Source organism: Podarcis erhardii (genome assembly GCF_964252035.2).
Source record: "Podarcis erhardii genome assembly, chromosome: 10".
Lineage (NCBI taxonomy): Eukaryota > Metazoa > Chordata > Lepidosauria > Squamata > Lacertidae > Podarcis > Podarcis erhardii.
This window is the reverse complement of record NC_138500.1, coordinates 60,898,273-60,920,394: the sequence shown is the minus strand read 5'-3', so window position 1 is coordinate 60,920,394 and position 22,122 is coordinate 60,898,273. Positions and strand designations below refer to the sequence as shown.

At 41.2% G+C, this 22,122-nt stretch overlaps 1 protein-coding gene across 2 annotated transcripts in view; it reads right to left on the bottom strand.

The window, feature by feature from the left end:
- PLXNB2 (plexin B2) overlaps positions 1-22,122 on the bottom strand; it is a 342,708-nt gene that overhangs the window by 237,361 nt on the left and 83,225 nt on the right. For both annotated transcript variants that reach the window (XM_081877780.1, XM_081877781.1), the window contains exon 2: positions 7,889-8,055. The gene's annotated coding sequence lies outside the window, so the exon portion shown is untranslated. The remainder of the gene's footprint in view (positions 1-7,888; positions 8,056-22,122) is intronic.

Below are 22,122 nucleotides of genomic sequence, written 5' to 3'. Positions count from 1 at the left end.
AGTAGCTCTTCTTGATCTCAAGACATAGTGTGATTTACTAGTCTCTTATTGGCTTAACCTCTTGCTTACCTCCCAAGTTCTCCATGTACAGGCAAAGCATATAATCCACAGGAGCTACTGAAAGAATTACAGCTACCACAGTTCACAGCATCTCAGCAGCTGAGGAATGGGGGTAGAGCATAGGTAGGCAAACAAAGGCCTAGGGGCCGGATCCGGTCCAAACGCCTTCTAAATCCGGCCCACAGATGGTCTGGGAATCAGCGTGTTTTTACATGAGTAGAATGTGTCCTTTTATTAAAAATGCATCTCTAGGTTATTTGTGGGGCATAGGAATTCGTTCATTTTTATTTTTATTTTCAAAGTATAGTCTGGCCCCCCACAAGTTCTGAGGGACAGTGGACTGGCCCCCTGCTGAAAAAGTTTGCTGACCCCTGGGGTAGAGGATGTCAGGAGAGAAGGAAAGCATCCATTTTCACCTCTCCATTCCTAACTGCTGCTTCCACGCTGACAACAGGGGGAAAGAGGAAGATCAAGGAAGGGCAGAGGAGACCAGAAGTCCAAACTTTTTCAAACCCTTGAATTGGCCCAGAAAGTGTTTTCTGGGTTCTACAGGCTTTTTAAATGGAAATCCAGGAAAGTTCTAACTCAAGCCTCAGAAAGCTCTATAGCAGTGTTTCCTAAATTGGGTGATACTGCCCCCAGGGGGCAGTACAGTGGCCTGAGGTACAATGGGAGGGGGCACTGAATAAAAATAAGGTGGTGGTTGAAGCATAAAGAAGAAAAGGAAATTTTGAAAAACAGTCCGTAAGTGTTTCTTCTGTTGTGACTCATAACTGTCCATGGAGGCACAGGTTAGTTCTGTGTACCAGCTCCACCTGGTACGCTGGTTGAGACCCTCCCTGCCCGCAGACTGTCTCGCCAGAGTGGTCCATGCTCTGGTTATGTCCCGCTTGGACTACTGAAATGTGCTCTATGTGGGGCTACCTTTGAAGGTGACCTGGAAACTACAACTAATCCAGAATGCAGCAGCTAGACTGGTGACTGGGAGCGGCTGCCGAGACCATATAACACCAGTACTGAAAGACCTACATTCGCTCCCAGTATGTTTCTGAGCACAATTCAAAGTGTTGGCACTGACCTTTGAAGCCCTAAACAGTCTCGGCGCAGTATACCTGAAGGAGCGTCTCCACCCCCATCGTTCAGCCCGGACGCTGAGGTCCAGCTCCGAGGTCCTTCTGGTGGTTCCCTCCCTGCAAGAAGTGAGGTTACAGAGAACCAGGCAGAGGGCCTTCTCAGTAGTGGTGCCCGCCCTGTGGAACGCCCTCCCACCAGATGTCAAGGAAATAAACAATTATCTGACTTTTAGAAAACATCTGAAGGCAACCCTGTTGAAGGAAGTTTTTAATGTCTGATGTTTTATTGTGTGTTTAATATTCTGTTGGGAGCCACCCAGAGTTGGGGAAACCCAGCCAGATGGGTAGGGTGTAAATAATAAAATTATTATTATTATTGTTATTAATTGCTTAACGCCAGGTTGGGCGCCGTTGCGGGATGGCAACAACGCCTCCCATGGATCCAGCATTCATGCTGGAGGTGAGGGGTTTTCCCCGGGCTCGACTGAACCCTTTTCAACTTCACCCAGGCCCGGGAAGTGGATCACAGTTTGCCTGCCTATTTACAACAACATCTTTCTTTACTATGTCGTAGGAAACAGGTAGAAATATAGATAGATAAAAGAACACAAGTTTGTCACAGCATCTTTCTGTTTGTTCGCTTAAAAAAGGTAGATTTCCGGGGGGGGGGGCTCTGACTATTTATTTATTGTATTTATTTATTTCTGAAAGGGAGGCAGTAAGACAAATAAGTTTGGAAGCCTCTGCTCTACAGGAAACTCTGACAATGTAACAACAGTTTCACACATCTCTGTTTCATATGCATGGATTCTGAAATCCCCAGCAGAAAAGAAACTTGAAATATTTCCTTAGTTCCAAGTAGGTTTAGCAGTGTAATATCTGATTCTAACTCTTGGAATATTGATACTAACATCCAAGAATATGAAATGTTATCAGCCCTACTTTAGGCTAATAGGAAGGTGATCTTTCCGTTTCATTAATTACTTTCTTTATTCCCCCTTCAGACAGTTCAGTTTTAATCTGTACAGACAGCGGCAGAATAATTTGCACCAAGAAAGTTAATGAAGGGTTCCAAGATTGCAGAGATTAATTTTTCCAGGAGTTCATTAATTTGCAAAGAACCAAGTTTAAGTTATTTGAGACACAGAAGTACAAACTAAGTTTATGGGATTTTATATAAAAAGGTCTCTTACAATATATATCCCCGCCCCCCAAAAAATATAGCTGTGGGGATATTCCGTCCTATACAGTGGTACCTCAGGTTAAGTACTTAATTCATTCCGGAGGTCCGTTCTTAACCTGAAACTGTTCTTAACCTGAAGCACCACTTTAGCTAATGGGGCCTCCCGCTGCTGCCGTGCCGCCGGAGCACAATTTCTGTTCTCATCCTGAAGCAAAGTTCTTAACCTGAAGCACTATTTCTGCGTTAGCGGAGTCTGTAACCTGAAGCGTATGTAACCTGAAGCGTATGTAACCCGAGGTACCACTGTACTGACCAACATGGCTATATTGTTCGGCATTCTTTAGCTGTTGGACAAAAAACACCTGCACACTTCCAAGCAAAAGCAGTGAGACCCCAGACCAAGTTGGTAACTTTGATTCAGAAGCAGACTTTTATTGGACGAAGTGCACCTTATGGTATTACTGACTTTCAGAACAGTATAGCATCAAAATATAACATGCTGTCCTTCCCCCAACCTTTTTTCACATTCTAGGTAATTGATATTATAGTTTGAAGTCTTGCTTATTGTTATATTTTACTCCAACAAGAACCATTTATCCTAAACAGAACCCAATAAGGCAGACATGTATAGTCCTGGGCAATGTTAGAAACTCAAATATATAAGCTAATCACTAAATGGCAACTTAAACGTAGGTTATGGGTGCCACAAATAAATGTCTATGGGCCTTTCTTTTTTTAATCAGTGAAATAGTAATAGTAATAATCAATTTTCATTTCTATACCACTTTATCTTTTCAAGAAAAAAAAATATCGAACATCAAATCAAACTGGAATAAAACAAATTCAAGCTTCAAGGAAAATATTTCAGGTCCTTCTCGAAGTGATATTTTCCCATATTTATTTACCTACTTAATTTGTAGAGCTGTCCCATAGCAGAAGTGCTCTAGGGAGCCAGTGTGAAGTAGTGGTTAGAGTGTTGGACTAGGACCTGGGAGTTGAAGGTTCAAATTCCCCACTCAGTCAGGAAGCTCATGGGATGACCTTGGACCAATCACAGCCTCTTCACCTACCTCACAGGGTCATTTAGGGATTAACTGAGGAGGGGTGTGTGTGAACCGTGTACTCCTTGGAGAAAAAGGTGTGATATAAATGTAATAAATAAGCTCTTCTGTTTACCTGCTTAAGAAAACTGCTTGGCAGGGGGTTGGACTCAATGGCCCTTGTGGTCTCTTCCAACTCTATGATTCTATGATTCTATGATTCTATGTACAAAATGTATTTTTTTTAAATAATGTGAATCCATTAAGATCCCAAGATGAAATAACAGAAATATTAAATGATCAATACATTTTTTTGAATATTTAAATCATATTCATTTTTAAATCACTTCTTAAATTGTTAAATTTTGCAGCTTATCTTTAAATTTTAAAGTAAGCCGATCATGCAACATATCATATTGAAGCCTGCAAAGTTCTGAAGAGCTTGGTATTTTTAGTTTTGAAATAACTCAATTCTGGGCTAAGCTTTTAAAGTTCTTGTGTAGTCCAGCAAGGCCAAAATTCTCCCCCCCCCTTTTTTTTTTGAAATTTCAACCCCTCCTAACTCAAAAGCAGGATGAAATAATAATAATTTTAGATTTTAAACATGGATTTGGATCATTCAGCTAGTGTATAAAATATTAAGAAAATTGGATGACATGAGGTAAAAAAATTGGATCACTTGATATGGAATGACCCTTCTGCTAACTAAGATGAAGCTAAAACAACAGACTGATGGCATGTTTTATTTGCCTATTGAGTTTTCATTCCTCCGCTGCTACTGGCAATCTAGCCTGCATCCCCCGGGACCCATTCCTTCCCCATAATTAGAAAAAAGAAAGCACTCCATTAGTTGGTCCTGGCATAATAACTTACTATAAATATATGAAGACTTATGTACCAGTATCTGCGAAACAGAAATGTAAAACCTTTAAAATGAGATGTTGCTAGGGGGCGAAAAGAGGATTACAACATGCATGCTGCTAAAGCACTTCCAAAAAGTTAAGAGATTTATGTTGACTAATAATTTCTAATTGAAAAAAGCTGCAATACTCTTTGATGATGCTCGGCTCTTTCTCAAAGTGCCTTTGTTGAAGCACCTCCCTCCCTCCCTCCCTCCCTCCCCTCCTCCCAGCTAATCCCATCAACAGTTCCCAGGTGAAGTATTTTATCAATACCCCTTGGGATCTGAATGCATCTTTAATGTGTTCTTTTCTCAACAGCGGTAAAAGGCTGCACTCCCCTCCCATCAAATGCCAAGCAATTTTTCAGAAGCTAACGGGTGTTTTATTGAGTGCAGATTAAAATACTATTCTAAGTGTTAAAATAATTCATTTAAATATAGGAGTGTTCAAAATATTTGATAAAATAACCTTGAGAATTTGGCTCCTGTTTTCAAGGAGAGCTTTTAAAAACGAAGCTGGGAGTTTTAATCAAAGTCAGACTCGTCCTTTAACAAGGAATTCAGATTAATGAATGGAACAACACAATCCTGTAGATTTCAAGGAGTTTTTAAGGTTAATTGCATTTGACAATATTATGATTCTATTTCTCCTAGTAGGTATCAATATTGTGGAAACCTGCATTCCATTTTGCAGGACTTGATATGATTTGCACACAGGGTCCATCAATGGAATCAGATGCCAAGACTCCTGGGGCACAAAAATACCCTCCCGAAGACTTTAAAAGGCGATAACTAAGAGAATCAAAATATTTCATATTAATATGAAAGGAGCCAAAAAGAAAACTATGTCATATGCAGGTGCCTCTCTTGGCTGTTTGCTTTTTCCCAAAACAAGTCTTACACTGGTTATGCCATAATGAGTAAGATAATTTGGGGTTGCAGATATAACAGAAATTGGTGTCGACTTGTGGTTTGTTTGGAGGAAAACAAACTCAGAGTCTGGGTTCAATCTAGTTTGCTTCCCTACTCACACAGCAGAATCAAGAAATTTTTTTGGGGGGGGGGGCAAAGTGCTCAGGAATGCTCAACCATAGTTTACTAACTATGGTGGCATGTTGCATGCAAACCAGGCCACATATGCCAACATCTCCTGCAAATACTGATTCAGAATGAGTCTTGCAAGCAACAAATAGTTTGTCAGTTACCTCGTCATTACCCCAAGCTAATGCTGAACTTACTAATCTACAAAGTGCAATCAGTTGTCAGGTAGTGACTTGTCTTGGGGTGCCTGTGCTGTCAAGTTCAGCTTGGGATCCTCATCAGAAGCCTTTCTCTAGGTCTTCACCACCACCACCACCAATCAAACTTATTGTTAAATTAAATTACATTTCTATCCCATCTTTCCTCCAACAATCTCAAAGGATGATGAAGGGTTTCTTTTGCCTCAGTGGAAGGTGAATGGTTTTTATCTCCACAGCCAACCTGTGCGGTAGTTTTCGGTGGAGACATAGTGATTGGATCAAGGTCAGCTTGATGGCTGGCCAGGGATTTGAATCTGAGACTGCTATGGCCTAGTCAAACCTTTCACAGTATTCTTTTGAGGTTCTCATGCTCCTGAAGACCCAGAGCAAAACTTAAAAATCTCTATAATTAGCACCCAATTGAGGTTATAGAAATAAAGTCAATGTTTTAAGTATTGAAAACATAGTCAGGCAATCTCTGCCTCAGTATTCTGGTCACATAGTCCTCTAAGTAAGGACTGTTAAACCACGCTCTCTGCATTTAACCACATTGTATGAGTCTAGCTTCCATAATTAAATTTTCTCTTCGGTTTTGCTTGTCAGGTGCCTGCAAATTGCAGGCAGATGTTTTCATCAAATTATTCCTAAGGGGAAGCTTAAACCTGTGCTGCACTATCTATACTAACACAAAAAAGTCCTTCATATGCAGCTGGTTATGTGCTTCATGACAGAATACACTTTCTCATTAACAATCACGAACGCCAAATTCACTTAACTTTTTTTTTTTTTTTGGTCAAGCGTCATTTTATTCTTATGGCTGTGGCTGTTTCTTGTTGCTCTCCATGGCTACAGTTGTCATTCCTCGAAAGAGTTGGTTTATGGACTATCAATGGATTAATTAGGGATGAAAGAAAAAATGGCAGCAACCTAGCAGCTAGAAGAACCTTAAGACACCATTCTGCAACCAGTGTCATGAAACATGAAAATGGGCAATTGGGGTAGGCAGAACAAGGCGCCAATCCCCCATGAGCCTGCCAAGACCCTTGCCACCGCTTGTACATCTCCACGCTGCCAGCTGTTGCGTGGCAGCTCCACTGCAATCTCATTCTTTCAGGGCAAAAGGCCCTGACAACTACGCAGCTGGGTATGGCCCATGGGACTGCATGTTGCCTACAGTGTTAATAGGACCAATGGGACACAGCAGCAAGGCGGGGCGAAACTACCCTATGAGACATACAGGTGTGTGAGTGCATGCAAATAGTTATCATATATTCCACATGGCCTTTGCACAAGAATGAAGTGTGCCTCAAATATTTGCCTAGGGAAAACCTTGCACCCCGATATGAAAACGGCTCCACTGGGAGGAAGGGCGTGGTATAAATTGAGTAAACAAACAAACGACATAGGGAAATTTGAGTAAATAAATTAATGGCATGAGAATGATCTCTAGGGAGAATGATCCAGCGCAGCCTTTCTCAACCTGTGGGCCTCCAGATGTTGTTGAACTACAACTCCCATCACCCCTAGCTAGCAAGGCCAGAGTTCAGGGATGATGGGAGTTGTAGTCCAACAACATCTGGGGACCCACAGGTTGAGAACCGCTGATCTAGAGAGTCACAGGTCAATCTGTTGCCACCTTATTATATACACTCCCCCGCTCAGGTGCATGATTATTAAATCAACAACAATGGTCAATTCAGCTACTACTGATAAAATATTTACAGTATACCAAGACATCAGGGGGCTCCCTGACATTCCAAGAAGGAAGCCATCAAAGAAACCTACTGTCACATATACACTGCAAGTGTCTAAATTGTGTATGACAACACAAGGAAGAGCTTTAAGGTCAGAAAACAGTCGTACCCCTTCCCACAATGAAATTCACTACAACAAGATGCCCACTGTCTTAGGTAGTGCATTAGAAAAATTATTAATAGAGGATAGGATCGCCAATGATTCCAACGTCTCCCCATAAAATAAAGTAAGGCAAGCAATTAGTAGAAAGCTCAGCTATAAAACCTACCTTAGGACAGTTCAAATCAGTAGATGCTAATAGGAACATGCCAGACCTATTTGTTCCCAGCAGTTCCCTTCTTTCCCTACCCAGTGATTTCCCTAGTCTTCCTAAGCACTTTCAGATCTCTTACTAGGCAGACTTTTGAACTATTGTTATAAGTGCTAACTCTGAAACATAGCTCAAGAGAGTTCGGGGGGGGGGGGGGAATATCATTAATGGAAACAAGTAAGAAATGCCAGAACTGGTTTGCCATTCCAAGGGCTACTTAAAAATTACATATTGGATTTTTTTTTTTAAAAGAAATATAACATTATTTACCCACATACTGCATAAACACTCCTCAAAAAGCAAACAAGTTAAAACAAGTTCTTACCTGCAGTGAGTCATATGACAATCTCTGAACTTTAGCACTGGGAAGAGACTCAACCTCAGGTTTTCTTCAAATACCATAAAATGCTCTAAAAATAAGGTAGGTAGACTGATGTAACCATTTTTTCCTTCAGGTCTCACAGGAGTCAAAAACTGCAGCTCTGGACAGATCTGCCAATAAAGGAAAGAAAGAATATATATTTGTATTGTATTGTATTGTATTGTATTGTATTGTATTGTATTGTATTGTATTGTATTGTATTGTATTGTATTGTATTAATCAAGAGCCAAATAAACGTGTGTGTGTGTGTGCGCGCGCACACACACACCCTAAATTGTTTGTGCTCTGAAGGACCTCTTCTTGTATTGCCAGCTAGCCCATGCCTTAAGATCTCAGGGATAAGCCCTGCTCATAGTTCCATTGAAACCTATAGTTTGTGGTACAACAACAACAACAAGAAGAACTTTCTCTGTTATGGAAACGTGGATGAGGAATTCCCTTCCCACAAAGATTCAGTTGCCCCTGTCATAAATCACTCCTACGTGTCGGCTCAACACATGCCTTTTTTTTAAAGATCTAATGTGTTTCGGTTGAAAGTTTTTAGACTAATTGTTAGACTGGAATGTCAGTTATTTTTGCTTTAGTGTTAATGTTTTATGGTTTTTGCATTGATTTATGTATTTTATATTTTGTCAAGCCCCGTCCCCTTCTGGGAACCTTCAGGTTGAAGGGCAGAATAAACTTCTAATAAACGATAAGTATTTACCCTAGTTAGCTACAGAATCAAAGCAGCCAAGTTTACCTTAAACGTGGTAGAGCCAGGTTAAGTGGTCATCTGTCCCTGGTTCCGAAGGAACACGCACAAAAAATGCTACTTTCTTACCATCTTTAAATCTCACTGAGACAGAAGGAATGAACCCTTGTCATTCTCATGGGCTTTCTTTGCTGGTTTAAAATATATAGTCACTACTGGTAATCCGCACTTGTGACACCAACCTTGTTTGTTTTCCAACTATGGCATTTTTTATATCTGAGCTAACACCTTATCATTCCCTGGGAATCAAATATAAAGTCTGGTTGTCCTATTCTGAATACCACCACCATTAGCAGCAGGTTATAAGTTACCAGAAAAAGGGGTGGGTATGAAATAATAATAATAATAATAATAATAATAATAATAATAATAATAATTATACCTTGCCCACTCTGGGCGGCTTCCAACAAAATATTAAAATACAATTGTCTGTTAAACATTAAAAGCTTCCCTAAACAGGGCTGCCTTCAGATGTCTTCTAAAAGTCTGGTAGTTGTTTTTCTCTTTGACATCTGGTGGGAGGGCGTTCCACAGGGCGGGTGCCACTACCGAGAAGGCCCTCTGCCCGGTTCCCTGTAACTTGGCTTCTCACAGCGAGGGAACCACCAGAAGGCCCTCGGCGCTGGACCTCAGTGTTCAAGCAGAACGGGCAGAAAAAACACACATACAGTGGGACCTCTGGTTACGAACGCTTCAGGTTATGAGCTCCGCTAACCTGGAAGTAGCTGCTCCTGGTTGCAAACTTTGCCCCAGGATGTGAACAGAAATCACGCGCCACAGACGTGTGTGCAGCAGGAAGCCTCATTAGCGAAAGCGTGCTTCAGGATAAGAACGGTTTCAGCTTAAGAACAGACCTCTGGAACGAATTAAGTTCGTAACCAGAGTTACCACTGTACTTGAGCAGTGGCTAGGATGTTAATGGGAGTCAATGTGGGAGACGAGGATTTGAATCTCCACTCAGCCAGCTCCCTGAGTGGCCTTGGGCCCAGTCACAGTCTCTCTGTCTAATCTACACCCTTGTGCAAATTAATTCACAACCAGAGGTACCACTGTATTTGTGTCATTGGCCTTTTTATACAGACCTTCCTGTGCCACAAGGCTTTGAACTGAATTGCAGCTGTTGATTTTATGACGTCCTGTATTGCTTTGTATAGTCTTATATGTGGCTATTTAATTGTTTCATTACTTCAGTGTTATTGTAATCTCCTTGGCTTATATCCAAAGAACTTTGAGACGAAAATGCATTATAATGGTATCTACAGCAACTGTTTCTATTGAAGTTACACTTTAATGTGAGGGCATGCATTTATAGATATACAGTATATAAAAAACAACAAGATACGGATAACTTCACTTATTCCTATAACGTCACTCATTTAGCAAGAATATAGGTAAAAAAAGAATGGAACATCTTGCCATTACTACTAACAAAAAAATAATAATTTCTGTCAGCTTTCCTCGGGGGAACAAGATGTATTTATCAAGATTAATCGAACCTAAAAGCTTGACAAGACATTATGTTGTAAAAATGCAAGTAATAACAACTTTCTCATGCCTCAAATTCAGCTATTCTACTGAAAACCAGTTTCTGGCAAGGACCTATTTTACTCTATAATTCTCAGCACTAATAATACATAGAGCAATACAGAAGCACAATGAGAAACTTCTTCCATCTTGCCCAGCCCTTGCAATCCTTCCCCTTTATTGAAAAGTCATCACCACCCTGTCTAGCACCTATGACATTTTCCAATCAAAAACACTGATAGAGGTAAATGAAATTGTGTATTCTCCTTTGCGCTCCATGTTCTGTCTCCAACATCAATTAAAACGAGACATGAAACAATCTGGTAGTTCAGATACCAACGGCATTTGCTTCTGGCGTCAGATTCCACAGTCCTTTTTTTGTGTGCAAACAAAACTGCATGGTATTTGCAACAGTAGCTGGACAAGAGTGAGAAACACAGCGAAAAGCATAGACTAGACACACAGATAAGAGAGAGAGAAAACAACTGCTACCATCCTAGACTCAAATTCACTTTGGGTAAAGTCAGCTTTCAAATTTGTTCCAGAAGACTTGTTAACCAGTGAACACCATTGCAACATAATCAGGCAACATCTTACTTTCATTCATATCCTTAGAAAACACACACACACACACACACACACACACACACACACCCTTAAAGTCAACAGTAACTGTCTTTCAAGCCATCAAGTTGTATATTATATATGAATTACTGTGATATCATTTCCTCCTCCCTTAATTGACTTTAGCCATTTCCTCTGACTAGTTCTTACTGTTTCAACACGGAGTACGTATATTTCATTGCCTCTTCATACTAGAAATCCCCACTTCATACACACATTCTCCACCATTGTCATAATTGCTAGGTGATTTAGAAGGGCTTTCTACCATTGCTGGCAATCTAGTCTACCCCTAGAGAGAGACTTTTATCTTTAATATTATCTATGCATCTTGCATGCACACAGAAAGGGGCTAGCGTATTCTCAGTGTATGCTCAGCAGTGTATTCTGTTCCCCAGAGTTTCTTTAGCTATCAATTTCCACATTATAGTTGAGCTCTCATGCGACAAAGAAGTTGCTTTCAGGACTTTAGCAGAAAGTAGTGGAAGTTTAGCATTCATTTCCATGTTAACTGCTTCCAGCAAAATCCATTTGGAATCCCATGAGCCCAGAAAATTGTGAGAATACTGTGAAGAGATTTGGGGTGGTATGTTGGCATATAAAGTGATTTCCTGACGCTATCATGGGGGGACAGAAGCATGCATGTGCAGAAATAGTAGGGGAGTAGCAACATTGTCTGGGACGCGGGTGGTGCTATGAGTTCCAGAGGTCCGTTCTTAACCTTAAACTATTCTTAACCTGAAGCACCACTTTAGTTAATGGGGCCTCCTGCTGCTGCCGCGCTGCCAGAGCACAATTTCTGTTCTCATCCTGAAGCAAAGTTCTTAACCGGAGGTACCACTGTATACATTTTCCCAAATAACTGGGAGCCAAGTATCACAAGGGATGCGGGTAGTGGTGTGGGTTAAACCACAGAGCCTAGGACTTGCCAATCAGAAGGTTGGTAGTTCGAATCCCCGCGACGGGGTGAGCTCCCGTTGCTCGGCCTTTGCTCCTGCCAACCTAGCAGTTCAAAAGCACGTCAAAGTGCAAGTAGATAAATAGGTACCACTCTGGCAGGAAGGTGAACGGCGTTTCCGTGCGCTGTTCTGGTTCGCCAGAAGCGGCTTAGTCATGCTGGCCACATGACCTGGAAGCTGTATGCCAGCTCCCTCGGCCAATAAAGTGAGATGAGCGCGCAACCCCAGACTGGACCTAATGGTCAGGGGTCCCTTTACCTTTAGCAACATTGTCTAATGATGTTTGTTGTTGTGTCACACCATGCCAACTGGTGTGAACGAAGTTTAGCACAACGTGCCAATATATCGGTCAAAAAGACACTGTTGCATAATGCAAGAGGCACTGTGGTGTGAAAGGAAATTAGAAAGTGGGACAGTAGCACTAGTAGGATAATCAGGAAAACTATCACAATATATTTCCCATGTCTGAATGCGCCCTGTGTGTGCAAACCTGCCTTTTCTATTGACCAGGAAGTGTTTCCTGCTTGCAAAAGGGATTACTCATTCTGCATACACACCACATACTTCAAGACAGAGAATGGAGAAGCTCCTCTCCACCCTGAGCTCTCTCTGTGCATCAGAAATCCTGCACAGCTTTCAGTTTTGCCCTGTGCCTGCTCTCGCCTTGGTAAAAGTTGTTGTTGTTGTTATAGATGGCAGTGAGACAGGGGGAGTATAAACAAACAAACAAACAAACAAACAAAACATTTTTCTTTATCCCAACTTCAAGTACTTAGCAAATCTGTTTCAAATAACCCCAGAATTTTTTAAAAAATATATTAATTCCTCCATTTTGAAAAATAAAATATTTACGAAACAAAACATCTGGAAGTTGTTAACAACTAGTTATTACATATTCTTGCTATCTGCTTTTAAAAACATTGAACCTTCATTGGGTTTCAAGCAGCTGTATTAAGCTGGCTAGCCTCACCTTATAAAATTTCCTAGGAAATCCCTTTTTCTTCAACATCTTCAATTACCATCTAAATCCCCCAGCGCAAAGCACCAGCCACACAATGCTGGGACCTGAAATGGCCCACTGCTAAACATTTATTTCAAGCACAGCCACCAAATGAGCTTCAGTTTACCCTAATAATCGTCAATGGAACCTGAGAAAATAATTATATATTTTGTCAGAAGAAGAACGATTTCTCAACATTTGCATAGGCAAGAGAACAGTCACAGTCAGGCTTGAGGCTCAGCAGGCTCTGTTAGTAGGTGGTAAATGAGAGAGAGGGAGAGAGGGGGGGGACGAGGGAACGAGCCTCTTACAGAAGGGACACTTAATCTTTGGAAAGAAAGGGAATCGGGATGGTGTATGCTAGGCACCCTGATGGCACAAGATTTATACAGCCAAACTGATGCCTGTCTTAGTGCAAGCAATTTGTTCAGCAGTTTCAGCTGCTCACTGGTGCCTGGGAAAATTAGATGCCTAACAATGAAATATTAAAACTAGATGGCAGCAAGAGTAAAACACACACGCACAACCTCTCGGTGAGTTTTAGGTTGGAACCATTTTTATTTTTGGCACATATTCTGAAAGAGAAACCAATGAGACCAGAGGCTCATGATACCATTATGGAACAGTAAGTGAATAATTCCCTCACTCCATAATTGCACAAAGTATTAAGACAGGTGAGTGTTTATTTAGGTGCAAGCGTTGCTGTTGTTTGTTTTCCTTGGGGAACCGCGCCATTCATTTTGTGAAACCACAAGAACATCAGAATCAAGAAGTCAAGAACTGTTCCGTGGAGATCTGCCATTTAATCTTTCTACGTCTGATAAGGCTCAGTGGACATGTTGTGCTTAGGGAACTTTTACTACTGCTGTACATATTTCAAATAGTACAACAGAACAACTGGTTCACACACAGAAATCTGAGTCTAGGACAAACATAATGCTACATCAGTACAGCATGACTATTACAAAGAACAATGGTTCCATCTGCCAGCTGATTATCTTAATAGGACTTAATAAGGAGGGAAAGTGTTTTATTAAGCCATTTAGAAGTTGGGAAAGGGTGCTAAGAGTCCGTTTTAGCTGCAGCAAGACCCCTCCCTGCAAAAAATAACACTATGGGATGTGGGTTTTTAAAAACTGAGAATAAAGATGACTTTTTTTGGAATTTTAAGGATAATTTCATTAGGAGCAGCAAAGCAAGAGTGCACATAAGTTCATGTTTTGCTTTGCTTTGATCAGCATCTTAAACCGTTAATCCTCCAATTCAGATCTGTGGCACTGAGCAAGGAAAGGTTTACTACTCCCCCTCCCCCTCCCCCATTTCCCAAAGGAAACCACCCCCTTGACACTGTTACATGTATGCCGGTAAGTCAAAACATACAGGTTCGTAGGTAATAACATATGCTTCCCTCTAAACAACAAATAGCACTTTCAGACTTCTGGCTGCCATTGAAAAGCTGCAGAGGGCGAACAACAACTCCCCTCCTTCCCAGTGGCATATCCCAGATCTGCTTGTAAATTTGGAAAATCTTTGAGAGGTCAGAGATCTCCTAAGTTTGACCTTCAAAGAGCAACACTGTACTATACCTCTGCTGGAACGAAAGGAGATTGCTTTGAGACCTATTGTTGAAGAGGGTTTACATTATTCAGACAGGCCAATCAATTCCACTAGATATACTTGTGGCTCATAATACCATCTTATAACTACTTTTTTGCAGTGTTGGAAACTCAAGATATATAAGCTGGGCACCAAATGGCTCCTTAAATCAAGATTACAGGCCGAAACAGAATCCCTTGTTGCCATTTGGGGGCCAGGTGGCTCAAAAGCCCTATTTTTCAATACGACGTTTTGGTTCCTGAAACTCATTATGATAGTGCAGATGAAATATAACAGATAGAATCCTAGAGGATGTGTTGCTAGAGTGTGGAAACAGTCAAGATCTAAGGATCCCCAGGAATACACCTCCAGGTGGTGGAGACCTCAGGTGCCATCCTGGCACCTTCACTTGTTCGCAAGTGGCTGATAGCCAGATGCAAAATAAGCCTGGCGGATTTCAAACGTTGCCTACAGCTGTTAAGTTTGTTTTAGAAAATGCTCAATATTCATATCTTAAAGTGACAGGGACTTGGCTGGGAGTAACCTATTGCAATCCTATTGCATAGTTCACACTGAATAGGGAAGGTCCAGGCTGAATCACTTACATGCAACAACAATGTTGCAATACAGGTTAGGCTAAAGATACAAGAGTAGCTTATAACAACCCTGCAGTGCTATCTATGTATGGTGAAGGTTGGGCTGAGCATGATATACAAAAACCCTGCAGAGCAGCTCACTGTTTTACCCTACTGCAGGTTGAGAGGGCTCTTGCCAACACAGATTATGGCAGCTCTGCAATGCAGCCTACTATTGTGATAGGAATTTTGAGGTCTTAGATATATGTTAAATGTTCATAAGTGTACCAACCAAGCACGTACATAGATCAGCACAGGAAGACCAACCTGGAACCATTTTGATTCCTAAACTGAGCCAATGTTTTCTCTGCAAGGTCAAAGTGGGAAACCTCCCCATTGTCTCTTTCCTCACAAATCCTGTCTTAAGGGCACATTTAAGGTATGAATAGGGTGTGAGCCTGTGACCTGGCCCAGGAACTAAGTATTTATCATTATAAAAGAATGACCAGGCTCCCCAGGCAATCCAATCAAGTAACCTGCCAGACAGGAGATAAACAACAACAGGAGAAAAACAACATTCAAATTTCTGTTTAGACCACTTTTTCTGTGATGTTGGTGTGATGTATCTGAGGGGTGGTCTTAGGTTACACCCCTTCTGTGATGTATGTATGATGTTTCTGGGGGTGGTCTTGATCTACAGGGTGGCAATTTCAAAAGTCTTTCTAAGGCCTTGTGCGCCATTTTGGGGGGTTCCTTCTCCTCTCCTGCGGGTGAGGGGAGCACCCTGTTGCAACAGATCAATAAAGATCAAGCTTACTAGTTGCTTTGCTTCTCAATATTCTCTGGTTGGCCTCTGTTATCTTCTCCTACCAATAGGGAACCCACGTAAGGACTCTATATGGGTTCTTGGATACCTCATAAGGGAAAAGGGCAATTTTTGTTTACACCACTGTAAATATTTCAGTAACTAAGATCAGGCGCCAGGAGCATTTTGCAACTGGCTACCAGTCACTTGCAACCAAGTGAAGATGCCTGGGCGCCAGGGTGCTGCCTGACACCTGCACCATCTGGGGATCCTTGGATCTGGACCGTTTTCACACACTAATACCCCATCCTGGAGAATTCTACCCATTATATTTTATCTGCACAACTGGAATGAATTTCAGAAACCAACATTCTTTTTCTGTACAGCCTGAGCAGGAGCCAGGAATGACGTTATCGTCACTTGTATTCACTTCCCCCACCCCTCTGCCCTGCTCACCGTTGTGAGGAATATCCTTACATCAGGAATGGTCTGTGTCCCCATTGAGAGAAAAAAAAGTTGGAATAGGCCAAAATATATGTGGCCTGTCCCTGCATCAAGTCATGTTTCTTCTTTAAGTTCTCAAAGCTCATAACCTAGCTCAAGGTGTTCCTCCGAACTAGCCAGATGTTTAACTGACAGCCAGCCCATCATTTGGGGGGGGGAAAGAGACTTTAGAGCCGTCTGGCCCCAAAATGGCAACTAGATATTCTGTTCTGCTGACTGCAACCTTGGTTTAAGGAGCCATGTGGCACCCAGCTTATATCTGAGTTTCTAATACTGACTAAGATGGGTCTATGGCTAGCTTGGAACTCAAATCTACATGAAACAGCACACACACACACACATGCCAAGACTTCCTTCTGTCCAAACCCAGCATTCAGTTACATGCAGAAGCCTCTTGCCCCATGGCCTTGCATCCAGGCTAGTTGTACTCTTAAGTGTCAAAAACATTTTAAGATTATTTATTGTGCCTTGGGCCCAAGCACTCACTATCTGGTGTGCGATCAGAAGAAGAAGAAGAGTTTAGATTTGGTATCCTGCTTTATCACTACCCGAAGGAGTCTCAAAGCAGCTAACATTCTCCTTTCCCTTCCTCCCCCACAACAAACACTCTGTGAGGTGAGTGGGGCTGAGAGACTTCAGAGAAGTATGACTAGCCCAAGCAGCTGCATGTGGAGGAGCGGAGACGCGAACCCGGTTCACCAGATTACAAGACTACCGCTCTTAACCACTACACCACACTGGCTCTCCTCATGGCTAGCTACTTCCAGTTTTGCAGAAACATAGCTGGATCACAGTTTTAAAAAGCCGGTTTCAGAGCCCAGAGTTTGAAGTAAGCCTGCTTAGAAACTGGTCAGAATTCATTATAAACCACAATCTCTGTTTCATAGATAATAAGCAGCCAAACTGTCCTCCTTCTGCCCATGTGAAAGGAGGAGAAGGGAGATGGGGGGGTGAGTACACAAGCCAAAGGCTTTCCAGTGAGTCATTCCACCTGGTGTGCTTATTACCAAACCATGGTTTAGTGTTTCTTACGAGCTAGGACAATATTAATATGTCCAGTGAGCTACAACTGGGGCTGATTTTGGCAGCCAAGCCTCAAATTGCAGTTGCCAAGCCCCTGTCAATTTGGTTTCCATGTAACCAAGGAATTATGGGTGCTTTCCTTGGACTACATCCAAGGGTCTGTCCAGGGCAGGAAAGAGTGGAGGTGGGGGTTGCAAGTTTGGCCCTGCATGGCCAAGGTGCTCCAAGTAACTCTTCCTCCCAGCAATGTCTTCCTCCCAGCCTAGGATCACTGGGCAACCACAGTGATGATCCCATCCTGCCACATCTGCACATACACATAGTTATAATAGAGGCAGCCAAAGCACACTTGTCATGGTGCGAGAAGCTTATATAATAAGATGATAGACATCTCATTGCGCTTAAGGCATTACTAAGGAAATTATGTTCTTGCGCTACAGTAAGAACACATGTATATAATTATGCAAAATGGTATATAATTATTTTTAGCATCCCGGCAAAAGCATTAGTGATATAAACTTATGTAAAAATATTTAAAAGATAATGGCTGTTAGCTGATAACATGCACACGCAGGGTTGAATTAATAAGTGAAATTATATTAAAACATGGAAGCATTAGATTCCTACAGAAATGAATAGAGAAACATGACTCAAAGAATTTGTTAACCAAATAGCAAACAGTGCTTTGCAGGCCCCAGCTTTTACTAGCTTTGCCACAGAATCTGGGTGAAAATTATCAAATGCCAAAACGATCTTTTACAGTGCACACATAAATTTATATTTATTTATAAGAGTGCAAGCTCAGGTTAATTTAAAATTCAACTGACGCATTCCATAAACAAAACTGTATTTTACAACATGTATTCAAGTATACTAACAAGGTGGGTATTTTTGTTGTTGTTGCTAATGCTATCTATCTCCAAAAGCATTACCGCACTGTAGGTAGCTCCTTAAAACTGATTGTGAAGGTCTTGTAAATCATCTTGAGCAATGAAGCTTAAGAGAAGCAATTTGTCACTTTTACTATGATCAAATGGTGGAGTGTGCCCCCCCCCCCAGAAAAACCTTTTGCTTTTTCTCCTCCAGAATTTTTATATTTAAATGTCATTACTGCAAGAGGGGTCAACTGGCTTATACCACAACACATAAAAAGGAGAGGCGTCAGAATGGTTTCTGACAGCCATTGATAAGTGACAGCTTGCACAGCAAACTGCTTCCTTAGAAACTGGAGGTGAGCCACCATGCCTGATGTCAGTGAAGCTAGGCATTTTTAAAAGAAAAGAAACAACAGAAACAGAAACAGAAACAGAAACAGAAACAGAAACAGAAACAGAAACAGAAACAGAAACAGAAACAGAAAGAAAAGAAAAGAAAAGAACAGAAAAGAAAAGAAAAGAACAGAACAGAACAGAACAGAACTACTGGAACACAGAATGTACTGGATAATCAGTGTGCTTGCGAGGAATCATTGGGGCAAAGGGAGAAGATATGTCGTAGCTTGCAGTGGTCAAAAACTGCTCCTATAGACACTGAAAACCTGACTGATATAGGGCATAATGCAAGAACTATGTCTCTCACTCTCCTACCTTCGGAAGTAAGGTATGAGTGTGGTTCTGACCAGTCCTGAAGCCATATCTCAGCTTCACATCTTGGCTATCAAAAGAATTCATTTCCTAAGACAACCCATCAATTTCCTGCTACTGCGTGATCAGCTGCTAAGATCTGCCAAGAGTTTCTATTTGGCACTATCACATCACCCAGTTTGGAGTGAATCACACACACACCACGGAGAACCACCCAAACAGTTCTCTTTTTGGAAGCTACTATTTGTCTAATCCAGTACGTCTATTATACCACTTTAGAGCAGCCCAGGAAAGTCCTGATATCAACAAGGCATCAATAATTTTTTTAAGAGAGTCCTGGTAGCAGCATCACCTGTAGTCAGTTTCCAGGGAGGACAGAGTGTGAGGAAAGCAACGATTTGGAAACAATCCAAGCACAACATTTTAAAACTGGATATTTTGCTGCTATGCTTTAGTCTGCAATGGAAACATTTATTTCTTACATCAGCCTTTGTTTGAGAGTTGTGAAGATGTGATTTGCTACCACTTGACTCAATATTTATACAGTTGGTATTAAAGCATTTTTTTTTAAAAAAGGCCAACGCATTTTACTTTGTTGTCCTGCCCTCTTTACTCCCATCTTCAATGAGTACACACCAGATCATAATAAGGAAGTCTATCAGTACTTTCCATCGTACAAGGGCAGAAGCGAAAATGAAGTCATTTTTGAAGTTCAGATTTCCCATTTGGCTCTATAGCCTTTTTATATGAAACAAAATGTACTACTGCTGATGGTTTTTCTGTGAAAAGCTTCAACGCACATACAGGTGGGTTGTTGTTTTTTAAAAGCCATAACAACCCATAACAACAACAAAAGCCACATCTGCTTGAAAAGAACTCTTGAAAGCATAATCCAAAACCCATCCGAGATCATGAAGAGATTTCACAGGAGCAGCTGATACATATTTATTTCACAAACTTCCCATTGCAAGCCACCCACTTCACTGCTGTATTTAAAGTCATCAATATTACAGAACCAGCTTCCAGAAATACATTTGCCTGTCACTGAGCATGCTATGACATCCACAAAGGATGTCTGGAGTTGGAAATGCCACTGGTCCCTAGGTTCAGGCTAGAAATAGACAACATGCAGACCATTTCCCGCAGAAGGCTTGTCATTCCAAAGGACTCTTCCCCTGCATAAAATGTCAGGAAACATCTATGGCATTCACTAAAGGATGTTCAATGTTTCTGTCAGAGGCCTGTTGAGTATAAAGTAATTATACTCCCCCTGTAGAGTTCATTTTGCAGTTTACCTCCCTTTGATACATGCCTTTCATTGAAGCGTGGCCCACATAAACATCTTCTAAATATTAAATGACATCATCGTAACTATTATTATTGTTGTTGTTATTGTTATTATTATTCACTTCCCATGAGGCACACTGAAGTGATTTAAAATGTAATAAAAACCTATATAAAAAAGTTAAACAGAACCAGTTAAAACAATTGCATATATATCAATTCAAATTCAATACAGATGCCAATTGGGATAAATAACTCAATTTAGAAGGTTTGTTGAAACAATAAAACCAGATCACTAGGTAAGATTGACAAGGCAGTGGTTGGTCATATATATATATATAAATATATTTTAAAGAACAATAAGCAACTTCTAGAATCATAGTGTGTAGTTTGAGCACATGAGATCACTAAGTGGCTGAAGGTAAGTCAGGGTTTAGACACTGTCTAGAGGGGAGTCCTCATTTATGCCACTTTGGGTTTCATGACGTAAGAAAGGTGGAATAGAATGGGATAGAATGGATGGATATGCTTTGAATACAAATAATTACAGTGCCTTCAAATAATAATAATAATAATAACTTTATCAATACATTAAGGAGCATCTCTAAAGTGGTGGTACGTATAGCAATAAGGTTAAATTTCCCAATACATAATCCAGTACTTTTGAAGTTCTTTTCAACTTTACGTAGTGATTACACCTCATTAAGGAGCTGCTATTTTATCTTCAGATGACAGTGCTCCACAAGTCATGCCCATTCTCATGTTTTCTGACATTGGAATGGTGTGGTGAACATGGCATGTGAAGTAACCGCAACTCAGCTACCTTGCAGCTATCACTGTGCCACGGTTTGTTTCCCCCCCTGCAAGTTGGACTGCAATCAGTTGGCATGGTATATACGGCGACATCCTCTTAAAACAGGCAAGGAACACTACGCAGGCAGAAGGAAGCCGAGGTATCCATGTAAAAGTGCGTAACAAGATTCTGGCATTTCAAACATTGTACCTTCGCTCCCTCCCACCCACCCAAAGTAAATATGCAGTTGATGGTAATTACACATTGCATTATATTTCACTGAACACCCTCCCCTATATTGTTTTCATGGCATTTTATGTTTTATTATATTTGCCTATTTCGTTGTGCACTGTCTTGCTATTTTGTATGAATGAATGAATGAATGCGCTGCTACAACATCATTGCCTACAACAGGAAAGTCCCTATTTTGTGGGTGAAATGGGTTGCCAACCTTTTCCTTCTTACATCAACCGTCAGCTACTTTTCAAAGACAAGATGCTGGAAATACTCCTGAATGGTAAAGCATAGATTCCATCAACAACACCCTAGCTACCAATACCTGCAAATGAATGGAATTTTTATTTAGAGGTTGCATTCCAGAGACACTTCATACCTTAAAACCACCCACACGTTTTGTGGCTGCCCACGTCTTGACTGGATCACTAAAATACCCTCTTCTTGAAAGGAAAATTGCAAGATCACTGCTGCACTAGGCCAAGATACAGCTCAAGTGTTCCATCCAGCACTTTCACCTGCCATGATAACTGCTATTAAGTTTTTGCTTTAAATTATACAGAGACAGTTCAAGCATTATACAGTGGTACCTCAGGTTAAGAACTTAATTCGTTCCGGAGGTCCGTTCTTAACACGAAACTGTTCTTAACCTGAGGTACCACTTTAGCTAATGGGGCCTCCTGCCATGATAACTGCTATTAAGTTTTTGCTTTAAATTATACAGAGACAGTTCAAGCATTATACAGTGGTACCTCAGGTTAAGAACTTAATTCATTCTGGAGGTCCGTTCTTAACCTGAAACTGTTCTTAACCTGAGGTACCACTTTAGCTAATCGGGCCTCCCGCTGCCACTGCGTTGCCAGAACACGATTTCTGTTCTCATCCTGAGGCAAAGTTCTTAACCCGAGGTACTATTTCTGGG